Source organism: Lactuca sativa, chromosome 8, assembly GCF_002870075.4.
Source record: "Lactuca sativa cultivar Salinas chromosome 8, Lsat_Salinas_v11, whole genome shotgun sequence".
Taxonomy (NCBI): Eukaryota; Viridiplantae; Streptophyta; class Magnoliopsida; order Asterales; family Asteraceae; genus Lactuca; species Lactuca sativa.
Window position 1 is genome coordinate 174,006,299 of NC_056630.2, and position 20,790 is coordinate 174,027,088.

Sequence of the window (20,790 nt, forward strand, 5' to 3'; positions counted from 1 at the left end):
ATATAGAGTTGCATGCTGGCCAATGACTCTATTATTGTGTTCACTGAATAAGAAAGATTCATTAACCACACATGAACTAAAATCCAAATTGTGAATTTATTTCAAATTTAATGAGTACACACCAATTTTACAAACAAAAAACATCTATATGAGTCATTTGAATTACGTCTTTCATCAAATCTTTCAAAAAGTTAATGGAACAATATTGTGCTAGACAAAGTAGCCATTTGGGATTATGAAACGCAACACATTTGTGTATATATTAGTTAATTTTTAAGGATATTTTAGATGCTTTTGGTCCACTTTAATTTGGGAGATATTCAAGTATGGTATGGATTAGTTGATTGAATTATTTAATTTATGATGTGTATATATGATTTAACTTAGTGTATAAGCTTTTGAATTCGATTTTCTAATGGACATTGGTTTTGTATAAATATAACTTTCATTGGGTTACATGTGTTACTTGAGTTTGTTTTCTTAGTAGATTATGAAGGATATCCGATCTCCCGAGTTCATGTTCGCTCCAAGCATTGCTATCATGCTCTATTTTAGTTTTGTTTGATGTTATCATTTTCGTTTCATCTTAGGTCATCCACAATAGTGCAATACCCACCGTCAACCGCTATAGTGATGCGCGTCACCTCATCACCACAACCTATCACTATGACCGTAGGATGCCTAGCACCGAAACACAACTACACATTGGTTCGCCTGATTAGTAGTTTAATTACTGAAAGTTTTATAATTTTTATTAAAAGAAAGTTACAAGAAATCAATAAAAGGGTTGATGTTGAACATTCTAAAATAAAAGAATAAAATAAAAAAAAACAATAAAAATAAAAATGATTTGTATATGCATGTCACGAGAGCAATGCAAATAATTTTTGCCAAACTTAAACTTTTAATCAGTTTAGTAGATTAAAATTGAATAACATGACTACAATGAAACTAATGTAAATGACGAATACCATACTAGTGACAGTTAAAAAATTCAAACTTTAGAAAGATGAGTAATACTCTATTGTGGGTCATTATTTTTGTTGGTATATTGTTGTTTCTTGTCCCTCTCTTTTACCTTGTTCCTTTTACGTTGAGAGTTTTAATAATAATGGCCCTTTCAAAAAAAAATTCAAAATCATCTTGGTTAATATTTATTTTGTTGTTCTTTTTATTGTTGTTGAATGATCGAATTTGTAATTTAGCCCAACTTAGGTATTGCTATCTTCAAGTTCCATTAACCGAAGGATGTTTTTTGGTGATTTTGCATAAACTTTGTTTCTATAGTGAAAAAAGCAAATTAAAAATATAATTGTAGAAGCTTCTTCGATTGTCAGAGTTTGGTTTTGATCCTGGGACCTATGGGTTATAGGCCCACCACGCTTCCGCTGCGCCACTCTGATTTGATGATTGTATTCTCAAATTTTTTACAAAGATCGCTAAATTCTAAAAAAGGAAGTGTTTCCAACATCAATATAGAGTTGCATGCTGGCCAATGACTCTATTATTGTCTTCACTGAATAAGAAAGATTCATTAACCACACATGAACTAAAATCCAAATTGTGAATTTATTTCAAATTTAATGTGTACACACCAATTTTACAAACAAAAAACATCTATATGAGTCATTTGACTTACGTCTTTCATCAAATCTTTCAAAAAGTTAATGGAACAATATTGTGCTTGATAAAGTAGCCATTTGGGATTATGAAACGCAACACATTTGTGTATATATTAGTTTATTTTTAAGGATCTTTTAGATGCTTTTGGTCCACTTTAATGTAGGTGATATTCAAGTATGGTATAGATTAGTTGATTGAATGATTTAATTTATGATGTGTTTATATGATTTAACTTAGTGTATAAGCTTTTGAATCCGATTTTCTAATGGACATTGGTTTTGTATAAATATAACTTTCATTGGGTTACATGTCTTACTTGAGTTTGTTTTCTTAGTAGATTATGAAGGATATCCGATCTCCCGAGTTCATGTTCGCTCCAAGCATCGCTATCATGCTCTATTTTAGTTTTGTTTGATGTTATCATTTTCGTTTCATCTTAGGTCATCCACAATAGTGCAATACCCACCGCCAACCGCTATAGTGATGCGCGTCACCTCATCACCACAACCTATCACTATGACCGTAGGATGCCTAGCACCGAAACACAACTCCACATAGGTTCGCCTGATTAGTAGTTTAATTACTGAAAGTTTTATAATTTTTATTATAAGAAAGTTACAAGACATCAATAAAAGGGTTGATGTTGAACATTCTAAAATAAAAGAATAAAATAAAAAAACAATAAAAATAAAAATAATTTGTATATGCATGTCACGAGAGCAATGCAATTAATTTTTTGCCAAACTTAAATTTTTAATCGGTTTAGTAGATTAAAATTGAATAACATGATTACAATGAAATTAATGTAAATGACGAATACCATACTAGTGACAATTAAAAAACTAGAACTTTAGAAAGATGAGTAATACTCTATTGTGGGTCGTTATTTTTGTTGGTATATTGTTGTTTCTTGTCCCTCTCTTTTACCTTGTTCCTTTTTCGTTCGGAGTTTTAATAATATATGGCCATTTCAAAAAAACATTCAAAATCATCTTGGTTGATATTTATTTTGTTGTTCTTTATATTGTTGTTGATTGATCGAATTTGTAATTTAGCCTTACTTTGGTATTGCTATCTTCAAGTTGCATTAACCGAAGGACGTTTTTTGGTGATTTTGCATAAACTTTGTTTCTATAGTGAAAAAAGCAAATTAAAAATATAATTGTAGAATTTTCTTCGATTATCAGAGCCTAGTATCGATCCTGGGACCTATGGGTTATGGGGCCCCCACGCTTCCGCTGCGCCACTCTGATTTGATGATTGTATTCTCAAATATTTTACAAAGATCGATAAATTCTAAAAAAGGAAGTGTTTCCAACATCAATATAGAGTTGCATGCTGGCCAATGACTCTATTATTGTGTTCACTAAAATAAGAAAGATTCATTAACCACACATGAACTAAAATCCAAATTGTGAATTTATTTCAAATTTAATGAGTACACACCAATTTTACAAACAAAAAACATCTATATGAGTCATTTGAATTACGTCTTTCATCAAATCTTTCAAAAAGTTAATGGAACAATATTGTGCTAGACAAAGTAGCCATTTGGGATTATGAAACGCAACACATTTGTGTATATATTAGTTAATTTTTAAGGATATTTTAGATGCTTTTGGTCCACTTTAATTTGGGAGATATTCAAGTATGGTATGGATTAGTTGATTGAATTATTTAATTTATGATGTGTATATATGATTTAACTTAGTGTATAAGCTTTTGAATCCGATTTTCTTATGGACATTGGTTTTGTATAAATATAACTTTCATTGGGTTACATGTGTTACTTGAGTTTGTTTTCTTAGTAGATTATGAAGGATATCCGATCTCCCGAGTTCATGTTCGCTCCAAGCATTGCTATCATGCTCTATTTTAGTTTTGTTTGATGTTATCATTTTCGTTTCATCTTAGGTCATCCACAATAGTGCAATACCCACCGCCAACCGCTATAGTGATGCGCGTCACCTCATCACCACAACCTATCACTATGACCGTAGGATGCCTAGCACCGAAACACAACTCCACATTGGTTCGCCTGATTAGTAGTTTAATTACTGAAAGTTTTATAATTTTTATTAAAAGAAAGTTACAAGAAATCAATAAAAGGGTTGATGTTGAACATTCTAAAATAAAAGAATAAAATAAAAAAAAACAATAAAAATAAAAATGATTTGTATATGCATGTCACGAGAGCAATGCAAATAATTTTTGCCAAACTTAAACTTTTAATCAGTTTAGTAGATTAAAATTGAATAACATGATTACAATGAAACTAATGTAAATGACGAATACCATACTAGTGACAGTTAAAAAATTCAAACTTTAGAAAGATGAGTAATACTCTATTGTGGGTCATTATTTTTGTTGGTATATTGTTGTTTCTTGTCCCTCTCTTTTACCTTGTTCCTTTTACGTTGAGAGTTTTAATAATAATGGCCCTTTCAAAAAAAAATTCAAAATCATCTTGGTTAATATTTATTTTGTTGTTCTTTTTATTGTTGTTGAATGATCGAATTTGTAATTTAGCCTAACTTAGGTATAGCTATCTTCAAGTTCCATTAACCGAAGGATGTTTTTTGGTGATTTTGCATAAACTTTGTTTCTATAGTGAAAAAAGCAAATTAAAAATATAATTGTAGAAGCTTCTTCGATTGTCAGAGTTTGGTTTTGATCCTGGGACCTATGGGTTATAGGCCCACCACGCTTCCGCTGCGCCACTCTGATTTGATGATTGTATTCTCAAATTTTTTACAAAGATCGCTAAATTCTAAAAAAGGAAGTGTTTCCAACATCAATATAGAGTTGCATGCTGGCCAATGACTCTATTATTGTCTTCACTGAATAAGAAAGATTCATTAACCACACATGAACTAAAATCCAAATTGTGAATTTATTTCAAATTTAATGTGTACACACCAATTTTACAAACAAAAAACATCTATATGAGTCATTTGACTTACGTCTTTCATCAAATCTTTCAAAAAGTTAATGGAACAATATTGTGCTACATAAAGTAGCCATTTGGGATTATGAAACGCAACACATTTGTGTATATATTAGTTTATTTTTAAGGATCTTTTAGATGCTTTTGGTCCACTTTAATTTGGGTGATATTCAAGTATGGTATAGATTAGTTGATTGAATGATTTAATTTATGATGTGTTTATATGATTTAACTTAGTGTATAAGCTTTTGAATCCGATTTTCTAATGGACATTGGTTTTGTATAAATATAACTTTCATTGGGTTACATGTCTTACTTGAGTTTGTTTTCTTAGTAGATTATGAAGGATATCCGATCTCCCGAGTTCATGTTCGCTCCAAGCATCGCTATCATGCTCTATTTTAGTTTTGTTTGATGTTATCATTTTCGTTTCATCTTAGGTCATCCACAATAGTGCAATACCCACCGCCAACCGCTATAGTGATGCGCGTCACCTCATCACCACAACCTATCACTATGACCGTAGGATGCCTAGCACCGAAACACAACTCCACATAGGTTCGCCTGATTAGTAGTTTAATTACTGAAAGTTTTATAATTTTTATTAAAAGAAAGTTACAAGACATCAATAAAAGGGTTGATGTTGAACATTCTAAAATAAAAGAATAAAATAAAAAAAACAATAAAAATAAAAATAATTTGTATATGCATGTCACGAGAGCAATGCAATTAATTTTTTTGCCAAACTTAAATTTTTAATAGGTTTAGTAGATTAAAATTGAATAACATGATTACAATGAAATTAATGTAAATGACGAATACCATACTAGTGACAATTAAAAAACTAGAACTTTAGAAAGATGAGTAATATTCTATTGTGGGTCATTATTTTTGTTGGTATATTGTTGTTTCTTGTCCCTCTCTTTTACCTTGTTCCTTTTACGTTGAGAGTTTTAATAATAATGGCCCTTTCAAAAAAAAAAATTCAAAATCATCTTGGTTAATATTTATTTTGTTGTCCTTTTTATTGTTGTTGAATGATCGAATTTGTAATTTAGCCTAACTTAGGTATTGCTATCTTCAAGTTGCATTAACCGAAGGACGTTTTTTGGTGATTTTGCATAAACTTTTTTTCTATAGTGAAAAAAGCAAATTAAAAATATAATTGTAGAAGCTTCTTCGATTATCAGAGCCTAGTATCGATCCTAGGACCTATGGGTTATGGGCCCCCCACGCTTCCGCTGCGCCACTCTGATTTGATGATTGTATTCTCAAATATTTTACAAAGATCGCTAAATTCTAAAAATGGAAGTGTTTCCAACATCAATATAGAGTTGCATGCTGGCCAATGACTCTATTATTGTCTTCACTGAATAAGAAAGATTCATTAACCACACATGAACTAAAATCCAAATTGTGAATTTATTTCAAATTTAATGAGTACACACCAATTTTACAAACAAAAAACATCTATATGAGTCATTTGAATTACGTATTTCATCAAATCTTTCAAAAAGTTAATGGAACAATATTGTGCTAGATAAAGTAGCCATTTGGGATTACGAAACGCAACACATTTGTGTATATATTAGTTAATTTTTAAGGATATTTTAGATGCTTTTGGTCCACTTTAATTTGGGAGATATTCAAGTATGGTATGGATTAGTTGATTGAATTATTTAATTTATGATGTGTATATATGATTTAACTTAGTGTATAAGCTTTTGAATCCGATTTTCTAATGGACATTGGTTTTGTATAAATATAACTTTCATTGGGTTACATGTGTTACTTGAGTTTGTTTTCTTAGTAGATTATGAAGGATATCCGATCTCCCGAGTTCATGTTCGCTCCAAGCATCGCTATCATGCTCTATTTTAGTTTTGTTTTATGTTATCATTTTCGTTTCATCTTAGGTCATCCACAATAGTGCAATACCCACCGCCAACCGCTATAGTGATGCGCGTCACCTCATCACCACAACCTATCACTATGACCATAGGATGCCTAGCACCGAAACACAACTCCACACTGGTTCGCCTGATTAATAGTTTAATTACTAAAAGTTTTATAATTTTTATTAAAACAAAGTGACAAGAAATCAATAAAAGTTTTGATGTTGAACATTCTAAAATAAAAGAATAAAATAAAAAAAAAAATAAAAAAAAAAATCATTTGTATATGCATGTCACGAGAGCAATGCAAATAATTTTTGCCAAACTTAAACTTTTAATCGGTTTAGTAGATTAAAATTGAATAACATGATTACAATGAAACTAATGTAAATGACGAATACCATACTAGTGACAATTAAAAAACTAGAACTTTAGAAAGATGAGTAATACTCTATTGTGGGTCGTTATTTTTGTTGGTATATTGTTGTTTCTTGTCCCTCTCTTTTACCTTGTTCCTTTTTCGTTCGGAGTTTTAATAATATATGGCCATTTCAAAAAAACATTCAAAATCATCTTGGTTGATATTTATTTTGTTGTTCTTTTTATTGTTGTTGAATGATCGAATTTGTAATTTAGCCTTACTTTGGTATTGCTATCTTCAAGTTGCATTAACCGAAGGACGTTTTTTGGTGATTTTGCATAAACTTTGTTTCTATATTGAAAAAAGCAAATTAAAAATATAATTGTAGAAGCTTCTTCGATTATCAGAGCCTAGTTTCGATCCTGGGACCTATGGGTTATGGGCCCCCCACGCTTCCGCTGCGCCACTCTGATTTGATGATTGTATTCTCAAATATTTTACAAAGATCGCTAAATTCTAAAAAAGGAAGTGTTTCCAACATCAATATAGAGTTGAATGCTGGCCAATGTCTCTATTATTGTCTTCACTGAATAAGAAAGATTCATTAACCACACATGAACTAAAATCCAAATTGTGAATTTATTTCAAATTTAATGTGTACACACCAATTTTACAATAAAAAAACATCTATATGAGTCATTTGAATTACGACTTTCATCAAATCTTTCAAAAAGTTAATGGAACAATATTGTGCTAGATAAAGTAGCCATTTGGGATTATAAAACGCAACACATTTGTGTATATATTAGTTAATTTTTAAGGATATTTTAGATGCTTTTGGTCAACTTTAATTTGGGAGATATTCAAGTATGGTATAGATTAGTTGATTGAATTATTTAATTTATGATGTGTTTATATGATTTAACTTGGTGTATAAGCTTTTGAATCCGATTTTCTAATGGACATTGGTTTTGTATAAATATAACTTTCATTGGGTTACATGTGTTACTTGAGTTCGTTTTCTTAGTAGATTATGAAGGATATCTGATCTCCCGAGTTCATGTTCGCTCCAAGCATCGCTATCATGCTCTATTTTAGTTTTGTTTGATGTTATCATTTTCGTTTCATCTTAGGTCATCCACAATAGAGCAATACCCACCGCCAACCGCAATAGTGATGTGCGTCACCTCATCACCACAACCTATCACTATGACCGTAGGATGCCTAGCATCGAAACACAACTCCACATAGGTTCGCCTGATTAATAGTTTAATTACTAAAAGTTTTATAATTTTTATTAAAACAAAGTGACAAGAAATCAATAAAAGGGTTGATGTTGAACATTCTAAAATAAAAGAATAAAATAATAAAAACAATAAAAATAAAAATCATTTGTATATGCATGTCACGAGAGCAATGCAAATAATTTTTGCCAAACTTAAACTTTTAATCGGTTTAGTAGATTAAAATTGAATAACATGATTACAATGAAACTAATGTAAATGACGAATACCATACTAGTGACAATTAAAAAACTAGAACTTTAGAAAGATGAGTAATACTCTATTGTGGGTCGTTATTTTTGTTGGTATATTGTTGTTTCTTGTCCCTCTCTTTTACCTTGTTCCTTTTTCGTTCGGAGTTTTAATAATATATGGCCATTTCAAAAAAAAATTCAAAATCATCTTGGTTAATATTTATTTTGTTGTTCTTTTTATTGTTGTTGAATGATCAAATTTGTAATTTAGCCTTACTTTGGTATTGCTGTCTTCAAGTTGCATTAACCGTAGTACGTTTTTTGGTGATTTCGCATAAACTTTACTTCTATAGTGAAAAAAGCAAATTAAAAATATAATTGTAGAAGCTTCTTCGATTATCAGAGCCAACTTTCGATCCTGGTACCTGTGGGTTATGGGCCCGCCACGCTTCCGTTGCGCCACTCTGATTTGATGATTGTATTCTCCAATTTTTTACAAAGATCGCTAAATTCTAAAAAAGGAAGTGTTTCCAACATCAATATAGAGTGGCATCCTGGCGGATGACTTTATTAATGTCTTCACTGAATTACAAAGATTCATTAACCACACAAACTAAAATCCAAATTGTGAATTTATTTCAAATTTAATGTGTACACACCAATTTTACAAACAAAAAACATCTATATGAGTCATTTGACTTACGTCTTTCATCAAATCTTTTAAAAAATTAATGGACCAATATTGTGCTAGATAAAGTAGCCATTTGGGATTATGAAACGCAACACATTTGTGTATATATTAGTTAATTTTTAAGGATCTTTTAGATGCTTTTGGTCCACTTTAATTTGGGTGATATTCAAGTGCGGTATAGATTAGTTGATTGAATGATTTAATTTATGATGTGTTTATATAATTTAACTTAGTGTATAAGCTTTTGAATCCGATTTTCTATTGGACGTTGGTTTTGTATAAATATAACTTTCATTGGGTTACATGTGTTCCTTGAGTTTGTTTTCTTAGTAGATTATGAAGGATATCCGATCTCCCGAGTTCTTGTTCGTTCCAACCATCGCTATCATGCTCTATTTTTGTTTTGTTTGATGTTATCATTTTCGTTTCATTTTAGGTAATCCACAATAGTGCAATACCCACCGCCAACCGCTATAGTGATAAGCGTCACCTCATCACCACAACCTATCACTATGACTGTAGGATGCCTAGCACCGAAAAACAACTCCACATAGGTTCGCCTGATTAGTAGTTTAATTACTGACAGTTTTTTTCATTTTTATTAGAAGAAAGTTACAAGAAATCAATAAAAAGGTTGAAGTTGAAAATTCCAAAATAAAAGAATAAAATAAAAAAACAATAAAAATAAAAATAATTTGTATGTGCATGTCACGAGAGCAATGCAAATAATTTTTTCCAAAATTAAATTTTTAATCGGTTTAGTAGATTAAAATTGAATAACATGATTACAGTGAAACTAATGTAACTGACGAATACCATAATAGTGACAATTAAAAGAACTAGAACATTAGAAAGATGAATAATACTGTATTGTGGGTCGTTATTTTTGTTGGTATATTGTTGTTTCTTGTCCCTCTCTCTTTACCTTGTTCCTTTTACGTTGAGAGTTTTAATAATATATGGCCGTTTCAAAAAAAACTTCAAAATCATCTTGGTTAATATTTATTTTGTTGTTCTTTTTATTGTTGTTGAATGATCGAATTTGTAATTTAGCCTAACTTTGGTATTGCTATCTTCAAGTTGCATTAACCGAAGAACGTTTTTTGGTGATTTTGCATAAACTTTGTTTCTGTAGTGAAAAAAGAAATTAAAAATATAATTGTAGAAGCTTCTTCGATTGTCAGAGCCTGGTTTCGATCCTGGGACCTGTGGGTTATGGGCCCACCACGCTTCCGCTGCGCCACTCTGATTTGATGATTGTATTCTCCAATTTTTTACAAAGATCGCTAAGTTCTAAAAAAGGAAGTGTTTCCAACATCAATATAGAGTGGCATCCTGGCGGATGACTTTATTAATGTCTTCACTGAATTACAAAGATTCATTAACCACACATGAACTTAAATCCAAATTGTGAATTTATTTCAAATTTAATGTGTACACACCAATTTTACAAACAAAAAACATCTATATGAGTCATTTGACTTACGTCTTTCATCAAATCTTTCAAAAAGTTAATGGAACAATATTGTGCTAGATAAAGTAGCCATTTGGGATTATGAAACGCAACACATTTGTGTATATATTAGTTTATTTTTAAGGATCTTTTAGATGCTTTTGGTCCACTTTAATTTGGGTGATATTCAAGTATGGTATAGATTAGTTGATTGAATGATTTAATTTATGATGTGTTTATATGATTTAACTTAGTGTATAAGCTTTTGAATCCGATTTTCTAATGGACATTGGTTTTGTATAAATATAACTTTCATTGGGTTACATGTCTTACTTGAGTTTGTTTTCTTAGTAGATTATGAAGGATATCCGATCTCCCGAGTTCATGTTCGCTCCAAGCATCGCTATCATGCTCTATTTTTGTTTTGTTTGATGTTATCATTTTCATTTCATCTTAGGTCATCCACAACAGTGCAATACCCACCGCCAAAAGCCATAGTGATGCGCGTCACCTCATCACCACAACCTATCACTATGACCGTAGGATACCTAGCACCGAAACACAACTCCACATAGGTTCGCCTGATTATTAGTTTAATTACTGAAAGTTTTATAATTTTTATTAAAAGAAAGTTACAAGACATCAATAAAAGGGTTGATGTTGAACATTCTAAAATAAAAGAATAAAATAAAAAAAACAATAAAAATAAAAATAATTTGTATATGCATGTCACGAGAGCAATGCAAATAATTTTTGCCAAACTTAAACTTTTAATCGGTTTAGTAGATTAAAATTGAATAACATGATTACAATGAAACTAATGTAAATGACGAATACCATACTAGTGACAGTTAAAAAATTTGAACTTTAGAAAGATGAGTAATACTCTATTGTGGGTCGTTACTTTTGTTGGTATATTGTTGTTTCTTGTCCCTCTCTTTTACCTTGTTCCTTTTATGTTGAGAGTTCTAATAATATATGGCCCTTTCAAAAAACAAAATTCAAAATCATCTTTGTTAATATTTATTTTGTTGTTCTTTTTATTGTAGTTGAATGATCGAATGTGTAATTTAGCCTAACTTTGGTATTGCTATCTTCAAGTTGCATTAACCGAAGGACGTTTTTTGGTGATTTTGCATAAACTTTGTTTCTGTAGTGAAAAAAGCAAATTAAAAATATAATTGTAGAAGCTTCTTCGATTATCAGAGCCAAGTTTCGATCCTGGGACCTGTGGGTTATGGGCCCACCACGCTTCCGCTGCGCCACTCTGATTTGATGATTGTATTCTCAAATTTTTTATAAAGATCGCTAAATTCTAAAAAAGGAAGTGTTTCCAACATCAATATACATTTGCATCCTGGCCAATGACTCTATTAATGTCTTCACTGAATAAGAAAGATTCATTAACTACACATGAACTTAAACCCAAATTGTGAATTTATTTCAAATTTAATGTGTACACACCAATTTTACAAACAAAAAACATCTATATGTGTCATCTGACTTACGTCTTTCATCAAATCTTTGAAAAAGTTGATGGAACAATATTGTGCTAGATAAAGTAGCCATTTGGGATTATGAAACGCAACACATTTGTGTATATTTTAGTTAATTTTTAAGGATCTTTTGGACGCTTTTGGTCCACTTTAATTTGGGTGATATTCAAGTACTGTATAGATTAGTTGATTGAATGATTTAATTTATGATGTGTTTATATGATTTAACTTAGTGTATCAGCTTTTGAATCCGATTTTCTAAGGGACATTGGTTTTGTATAAATATAACTTTCATTGGGTTACATGTGTTACTTGAGTTTGCTTTCTTAGTAGATTATGAAGGATATCCGATCTCCCGAGTTCATGTTCGCTCCAAGCATCGCTATCATGCTCTATTTTAGTTTTGTTTGATGTTATCATTTTCGTTTCATCTTAGGTCATCCACAATAGTGCAATACCCACCGCCAACCGCTATAGTGATGCGCGTCACCTCATCACCACAACCTATCACTATGACCGTAGGATGCCTAGCACCGAAACACAACTCCACATAGGTTCTCCTTATTAGTAGTTTAATTACTGAAAGTTTTATAATTTTTATTAAAAGAAAGTTACAAGAAATCAATAAAAGGGTTGATGTTGAACATTCTAAAATAAAAGAATAAAATAAAAAAAGACAATAAAAATAAAAATAATTTTTATATATATGCATGTCACGAGAGCAATGCAAATAATTTTTGCCAAACTTAAACTTTTAATCGGTTTAGTAGATTAAAATTGAATAACATGATTACAATGAAACTAATGTAAATGACGAATACCATACTAGTGACAATTAAAAAATTAGAACTTTAGAAAGATGAGTAATACTCTATTGTGGGTCGTTATTTTTGTTGGTAAATTGTTGTTTCTAGTCCCTCTCTTTTACCTTGTTCCTTTTTCGTTGGGAGTTTTAATAATATATGGCCATTTCAAAAAAAAAATTCAAAATCATCTTGGTTAATATTTATTTTGTTGTTCTTTTTATTGTTGTCGAATGATCGAATTTGTAATTTAGCCTTACTTTGGTATTGCTGTCTTCAAGTTGCATTAACCGAAGGACGTTATTTGGTGATTTCGCATAAACTTTGCTTCTGTAGTGAAAAAAGCAAATTAAAAATATAATTGTAGAAGCTTCTTCGATTATCAGAGCCAAGTTTCGATCCTAGTACCTGTGGGTTATGGGCCCACCACGCTTCCGTTGCGCCACTCTGATTTGATGATTGTATTCTCAAATTTTTTACAAAGATCGCTAAATTCTAAAAAAGGAAGTATTTCCAACATCAATATAGAGTTGCATCCTGGCCAATGACTCTATTAATGTCTTCACTGAATAAGAAAGGTTCATTAACCACACATGAACTAAAATCCAAATTGTGAATTTATTTCAAATTTAATGTGTACACACCAATTTTACAAACAAAAAACATCTATAAGAGTCATTTGAGTTACGTCTTTTATCAAATCTTTTAAAAAGTTAATGGAGCAATATTGTGCTAGATAAAGTAGCCATTTGGGATTATGAAACGCAACACATTTTTGTATATATTAGTTAATTTTTAAGGATCTTTTAGATGCTTTTGGTCCACTTTAATTTGGGTGATATTCTAGTATGGTATAGATTAGTTGATTGAATGATTTAATTTATGTCGTGTTTATATGATTTAACTTAGTGTATAAGCTTTTGAATCCAATTTTCTAATGGACATTGGTTTTCTATAAATATAACTTTCATTGGGTTACATGTCTTACTTGAGTTTGTTTTCTTAGTAGATTATGAAGGATATCCGATCTCCCGAGTTCATGTTCACTCCAAGCATCGCTATCATGCTCTATTTTAGTTTTGTTTGATGTTATCATTTTCGTTTCATCTTAGGTCATCCACAATAGTGCAATACCCACTGCCAACCGCTATAGTGATGCGCGTCACCTCATCACCACAACCTATCACTATGACCGTAGGATGCCTAGCACCGAAACACAACTCCACATAGGTTCGCCTGATTAGTAGTTTAATTACTGAAAGTTTTATAATTTTTATTAAAAGAAAGTTACAAGAAATCAATAAAAGGGTTGATGTTGAACATTCTAAGATAAAAGAATAAAATAAAAAAAAAACAATAAAGATAAAAATAATTTGTATATGCATGTCACGAGAGCAATGCAATTAATTTTTTGCCAAACTTAAATTTTTAGTCGGTTTAGTAGATTAAAATTAAATAACATGGTTACAATGAAATTAATGTAAATGACGAATACCATACTAGTAACAATTAAAAAACTAGAACTTTAGAAAGATGAGTAATATTCTATTGTGGGTCGTTATTTTTGTTGGTATATTGTTGTTTCTTGTCCCTCTCTTTTACCTTGCTCCTTTTACGTTGAGAGTTTTAATAATATATGGCCCTTTCAAAAAAAAAAATTCAAAATCATCTTTGTTAATATTTATTTTGTTGTTCTTTTTATTGTAGTTGAATGATCGAATTTGTAATTTAGCCTAACTTTGGTATTGCTATCTTCAAGTTGCATTAACCGAAGGACGTTTTTTGGTGATTTTGCATAAACTTTGTTTCTGTAGTGAAATAAGCAAATTAAAAATATAATTGTAGAAGCTTCTTCGATTATCAGAGTCAGGTTTCGATCCTGGGACCTGTGGGTTATGGGCCCACTACGCTTCCGCTGCGCCACTCTGATTTGATGATTGTATTCTCAATTTTTTTATAAAGATCGCTAAATTCTAATAAAGGAAGTGTTTCCAACATCAATATAGAGTTGCATCCTGGCCAATGACTCTATTAATGTCTTCACTGAATAAGAAAGATTCATTAACCACACATGAACTAAAATCCAAATTGTGAATTTATTTCAAATTCAATGTATACACACCAATTTTACAAACAAAAAACATCTATATGAGTCATTTGAGTTACGTCTTTCATCAAATCTTTTAAAAATTTAATGGAACAATATTGTGCTAGATAAAGTAGCCATTTGGGATTATGAAACGCAACACATTGGTGTATATATTAGTTAATTTTTAAGGATCTTTTAGATGCTTTTGGTCCACTTTAATTTGGGTGATATTCAAGTATGGTATAGATTAGTTGATTGAATGATTTAATTTATGTCGTGTTTATATGATTTAACTTAGTGTATAAGCTTTTGAATCCGATTTTCTAATGGACATTGGTTTTGTATAAATATAACTTTCATTGGGTTACATGTCTTACTTGAGTTTGTTTTCTTAGTAGATTATGAAGGATATCCGATCTCCCGAGTTCATGTTCGCTCCAAGCATCGCTATCATACTCTAGTTTTGTTTTGTTTGATGTTATCATTTTCATTTCATCTTAGGTCATCCACAATAGTGCAATACCCACCGCCAACTGCTACAGTGATGCGCGTCACCTCATCACCACAACCTATCACTATGACCGTAGGATGCCTAGCACCGAAACACAACTCCACATTGGTTTGCCTGATTAGTAGTTTAATTACTGAAAGTTTTATAATTTTTATTAAAAGAAAGTTACAAGAAATCAATAGAAGGGTTGATGTTGAACATTCTAAAATAAAAGAATAAAATAAAAAAAAAACAATAAAAATAAAAATGATTTGTATATGCATGTCACGAGAGCAATGCAAATAATTTTTGCCAAACTTAAACTTTTAATCAGTTTAGTAGATTAAAATTGAATAACATGATTACAATGAAACTAATGTAAATGACGAATACCATACTAGTGACACTTAAAAAATTCGAACTTTAGAAAGATGAGTAATACTCTATTGTGGGTCATTACTTTTGTTGGTATATTGTTGTTTCTTGTCCCTCTCTTTTACCTTGTTCCTTTTACGTTGAGAGTTTTAATAATATATGGCCCTTTCAAAAAAAAATTCAAAATCATCTTGGTTAATATTTATTTTGTTGTTCTTTTTATTGTAGTTGAATGATCGAATTTGTAATTTAGCCTAACTTTGGTATTGCTATCTTCAAGTTCCATTAACCGAAGGATGTTTTTTGGTGATTTTGCATAAACTTTGTTTCTATAGTGAAAAAAGCAAATTAAAAATATTATTTTAAAAGCTTCTTCAATTGTCAGAGCCTGGTATCGATCCTGGGACCTGTGGGTTATGGGCCCACCACGCTTCCGCTGCGCCACTCTGATTTGATGATTGTATTCTCAATTTTTTTATAAAGATCGCTAAATTCTAAAAAAGGAAGTGTTTCCAACATCAATATAGAGTTGCATCCTGGCCAATGACTCTATTAATGTCTTCACTGAATAAGAAAGATTCATTAACCACACATGAACTTCAATCCAAATTGTGAATTTATTTCAAATTTAATGTGTATACACCAATTTTACAAACAAAAAACATCTATATGTGTCATTTGACTTACGTCTTTTATCAAATCTTTCAAAAAGTTGATGCAACAATATTGTGCTAGATAAAGTAGCCATTTGGGATTATGAAACGCAACACATTTGTGTATATTTTAGTTAATTTTTAAGGATCTTTTACACGCTTTTGGTCCACTTTACTTTGGGTGATATTCAAGTATGGTATAGATTAGTTGATTGAATGATTTAGTTTATGATGTGTTTATATGATTTAACTTAGTGTATAAGCTTTTGAATCCGATTTTCTAAGGGACATTGGTTTTTGTATAAATATAACTTTCATTGGGTTACATGTGTTACTTGAGTTTGTTTTCTTAGTAGATTATGAAGGATATCCGATCTCCCGAGTTCATGTTCGCTCCAAGCATCGCTATCATGCTCTATTTTAGTTTTGTTTGATGTTATCATTTTCGTTTCATCTTAGGTCATCCACAATAGTGCAATACCCACCGCCAACCGCTATAGTGATGCGCGTCACCTTATCACCACAACCTATCACTATGACCGTAGGATGCCTAGCACCGAAACACAACTCCACATAGGTTCTCCTTATTAGTAGTTTAATTACTGAAAGTTTTATAATTTTTATTAAAAGAAAGTTACAAGAAATCAATAAAAGGGTTGATGTTGAACATTCTAAAATAAAAGAATAAAATAAAAAAAGACAATAAAAATAAAAATAATTTTTATATATATGCATGTCACGAGAGCAATGCAAATAATTTTTGCCAAACTTAAACTTTTAATCGGTTTAGTAGATTAAAATTGAATAACATGATTACAATGAAACTAATGTAAATGACGAATACCATACTAGTGACAATTAAAAAATTAGAACTTTAGAAAGATGAGTAATACTCTATTGTGGGTCGTTATTTTTGTTGGTAAATTGTTGTTTCTAGTCCCTCTCTTTTACCTTGTTCCTTTTTCGTTGGGAGTTTTAATAATATATGGCCATTTCAAAAAAAAAAATTTCAAAATCATCTTGGTTAATATTTATTTTGTTGTTCTTTTTATTGTTGTCGAATGATCGAATTTGTAATTTAGCCTTACTTTGGTATTGCTGTCTTCAAGTTGCATTAACAGAAGGACATTTTTTGGTGATTTCGCATAAACTTTGCTTCTGTAGTGAAAAAAGCAAATTAAAAATATAATTGTAGAAGCTTCTTCGATTATCAGAGCCAAGTTTCGATCCTAGTACCTGTGGGTTATGGGCCCACCACGCTTCCGTTGCGCCACTCTGATTTGATGATTGTATTCTCAAATTTTTTACAAAGATCGCTAAATTCTAAAAAAGGAAGTATTTCCAACATCAATATAGAGTTGCATCCTGGCCAATGACTCTATTAATGTCTTCACTAAATAAGAAAGGTTCATTAACCACACATGAACTAAAATCCAAATTGTGAATTTATTTCAAATTTAATGTGTACACACCAATTTTACAAACAATAAAAATTCTATATGAGTCATTTGAGTTACGTCTTTTATCAAATCTTTTAAAAAGTTAATGGAGCAATATTGTGCTAGATAAAGTAGCCATTTGGGATTATGAAACGCAACACATTTTTGTATATATTAGTTAATTTTTAAGGATCTTTTAGATGCTTTTGGTCCACTTTAATTTGGGTGATATTCTAGTATGGTATAGATTAGTTGATTGAATGATTTAATTTATCTCGTGTTTATATGATTTAACTTAGTGTATAAGCTTTTGAATCCAATTTTCTAATGGACATTGGTTTTCTATAAATATAACTTTCATTGGGTTACATGTCTTACTTGAGTTTGTTTTCTTAGTAGATTATGAAGGATATCCGATCTCCCGAGTTCATGTTCACTCCAAGCATCGCTATCATGCTCTATTTTAGTTTTGTTTGATGTTATCATTTTCGTTTCATCTTAGGTCATCCACAATAGTGCAATACCCACTGCCAACCGCTATAGTGATGCGCGTCACCTCATCACCACAACCTATCACTATGACCGTAGGATGCCTAGCACCGAAACACAACTCCACATAGGTTCGCCTGATTAGTAGTTTAATTACTGAAAGTTTTATAATTTTTATTAAAAGAAAGTTACAAGAAATCAATAAAAGGGTTGATGTTGAACATTCTAAGATAAAAGAATAAAATAAAAAAAAAACAATAAAAATAAAAATAATTTGTATATGCATGTCACGAGAGCAATGCAATTAATTTTTTGCCAAACTTAAATTTTTAGTCGGTTTAGTAGATTAAAATTGAATAACATGATTACAATGAAATTAATGTAAATGACGAATACCATACTAGTAACAATTAAAAAACTAGAACTTTAGAAAGATGAGTAATATTCTATTGTGGGTCGTTATTTTTGTTGGTATATTGTTGTTTCTTGTCCCTCTCTTTTACCTTGTTCCTTTTACGTTGAGAGTTTTAATAATATATGGCCCTTTCAAAAAAAAAAAAATTCAAAATCATCTTTGTTAATATTTATTTTGTTGTTCTTTTTATTGTAGTTGAATGATCGAATTTGTAATTTAGCCTAACTTTGGTATTGCTATCTTCAAGTTGCATTAACCGAAGGACGTTTTTTGGTGATTTTGCATAAACTTTGTTTCTGTAGTGAAAAAAGCAAATTAAAAATATAATTGTAGAAGCTTCTTCGATTATCAGAGTCAGGTTTCGATCCTGGGACCTGTGGGTTATGGGCCCACTACGCTTCCGCTGCGCCACTCTGATTTGATGATTGTATTCTCAATTTTTTTATAAAGATCGCTAAATTCTAATAAAGGAAGTGTTTCCAACATCAATATAGAGTTGCATCCTGGCCAATGACTCTATTAATGTCTTCACTGAATAAGAAAGATTCATTAACCACACATGAACTAAAATCCAAATTGTGAATTTATTTCAAATTTAATGTGTACACACCAATTTTACAAACAAAAAACATCTATATGAGTCATTTGAGTTACGTCTTTCATCAAATCTTTTAAAATTTTAATGGAACAATATTGTGCTAGATAAAGTAGCCATTTGGGATTATGAAACGCAACACATTGGTGTATATATTAGTTAATTTTTAAGGATCTTTTAGATGCTTTTGGTCCACTTTAATTTGGGTGATATTCAAGTATGGTATAGATTAGTTGATTGAATGATTTAATTTATGTCGTGTTTATATGATTTAACTTAGTGTATAAGCTTTTGAATCCGATTTTCTAATGGACATTGGTTTTGTATAAATATAACTTTCATTGGGTTACATGTCTTACTTGAGTTTGTTTTCTTAGTAGATTATGAAGGATATCCGATCTCCCGAGTTCATGTTCGCTCCAAGCATCGCTATCATACTCTAGTTTTGTTTTGTTTGATGTTATCATTTTCGTTTCATCTTAGGTCATCCACAATAGTGCAATACCCACCGCCAACCGCTACAGTGATGCGCGTCACCTCGTCACCACAACCTATCACTATGACCGTAGGATGCCTAGCACCGAAACACAACTCCACATTGGTTCGCCTGATTAGTAGTTTAATTACTGAAAGTTTTATAATTTTTATTAAAAGAAAGTTACAAGAAATCAATAAAAGGGTTGATGTTGAACATTCTAAAATAAAAGAATAAAATAAAAAAAAAACAATAAAAATAAAAATGATTTGTATATGCATGTCACGAAAGCAATGCAAATAATTTTTGCCAAACTTAAACTTTTAATCAGTTTAGTAGATTAAAATTGAATAACATGATTACAATGAAACTAATGTAAATGACGAATACCATACTAGTGACAATTAAAAAATTCGAACTTTAGAAAGATGAGTAATACTCTATTGTGGGTCGTTACTTTTGTTGGTATATTGTTGTTTCTTGTCCCTCTCTTTTACCTTGTTCCTTTTACGTTGAGAGTTTTAATAATATATGGCCCTTTCAAAAAAAAATTCAAAATCATTTTGGTTAATATTTATTTTGTTGTTCTTTTTATTGTAGTTGAATGATCGAATTTGTAATTTAGCCTAACTTTGGTATTGCTATCTTCAAGTTCCATTAACCGAAGGATGTTTTTTGGTGATTTTGCATAAACTTTGTTTCTATAGTGAAAAAAGCAAATTAAAAATATTATTGTAAAAGCTTCTTCAATTGTCAGAGCCTGGTATCGATCCTGGGACCTGTGGGTTATGGGCCCACCATGCTTCCGCTGCGCCACACTGATTTGATGATTGTATTCTCAAATTTTTTATAAAGATCGCTAAATTCTAAAAAAGGAAGTGTTTCCAACATCAATATAGAGTTGCATCCTGGCCAATGACTCTATTAATGTCTTCACTGAATAAGAAAGATTCATTAACCACACATGAACTTCAATCCAAATTGTGAATTTATTTCAAATTTAATGTGTATACACCAATTTTAC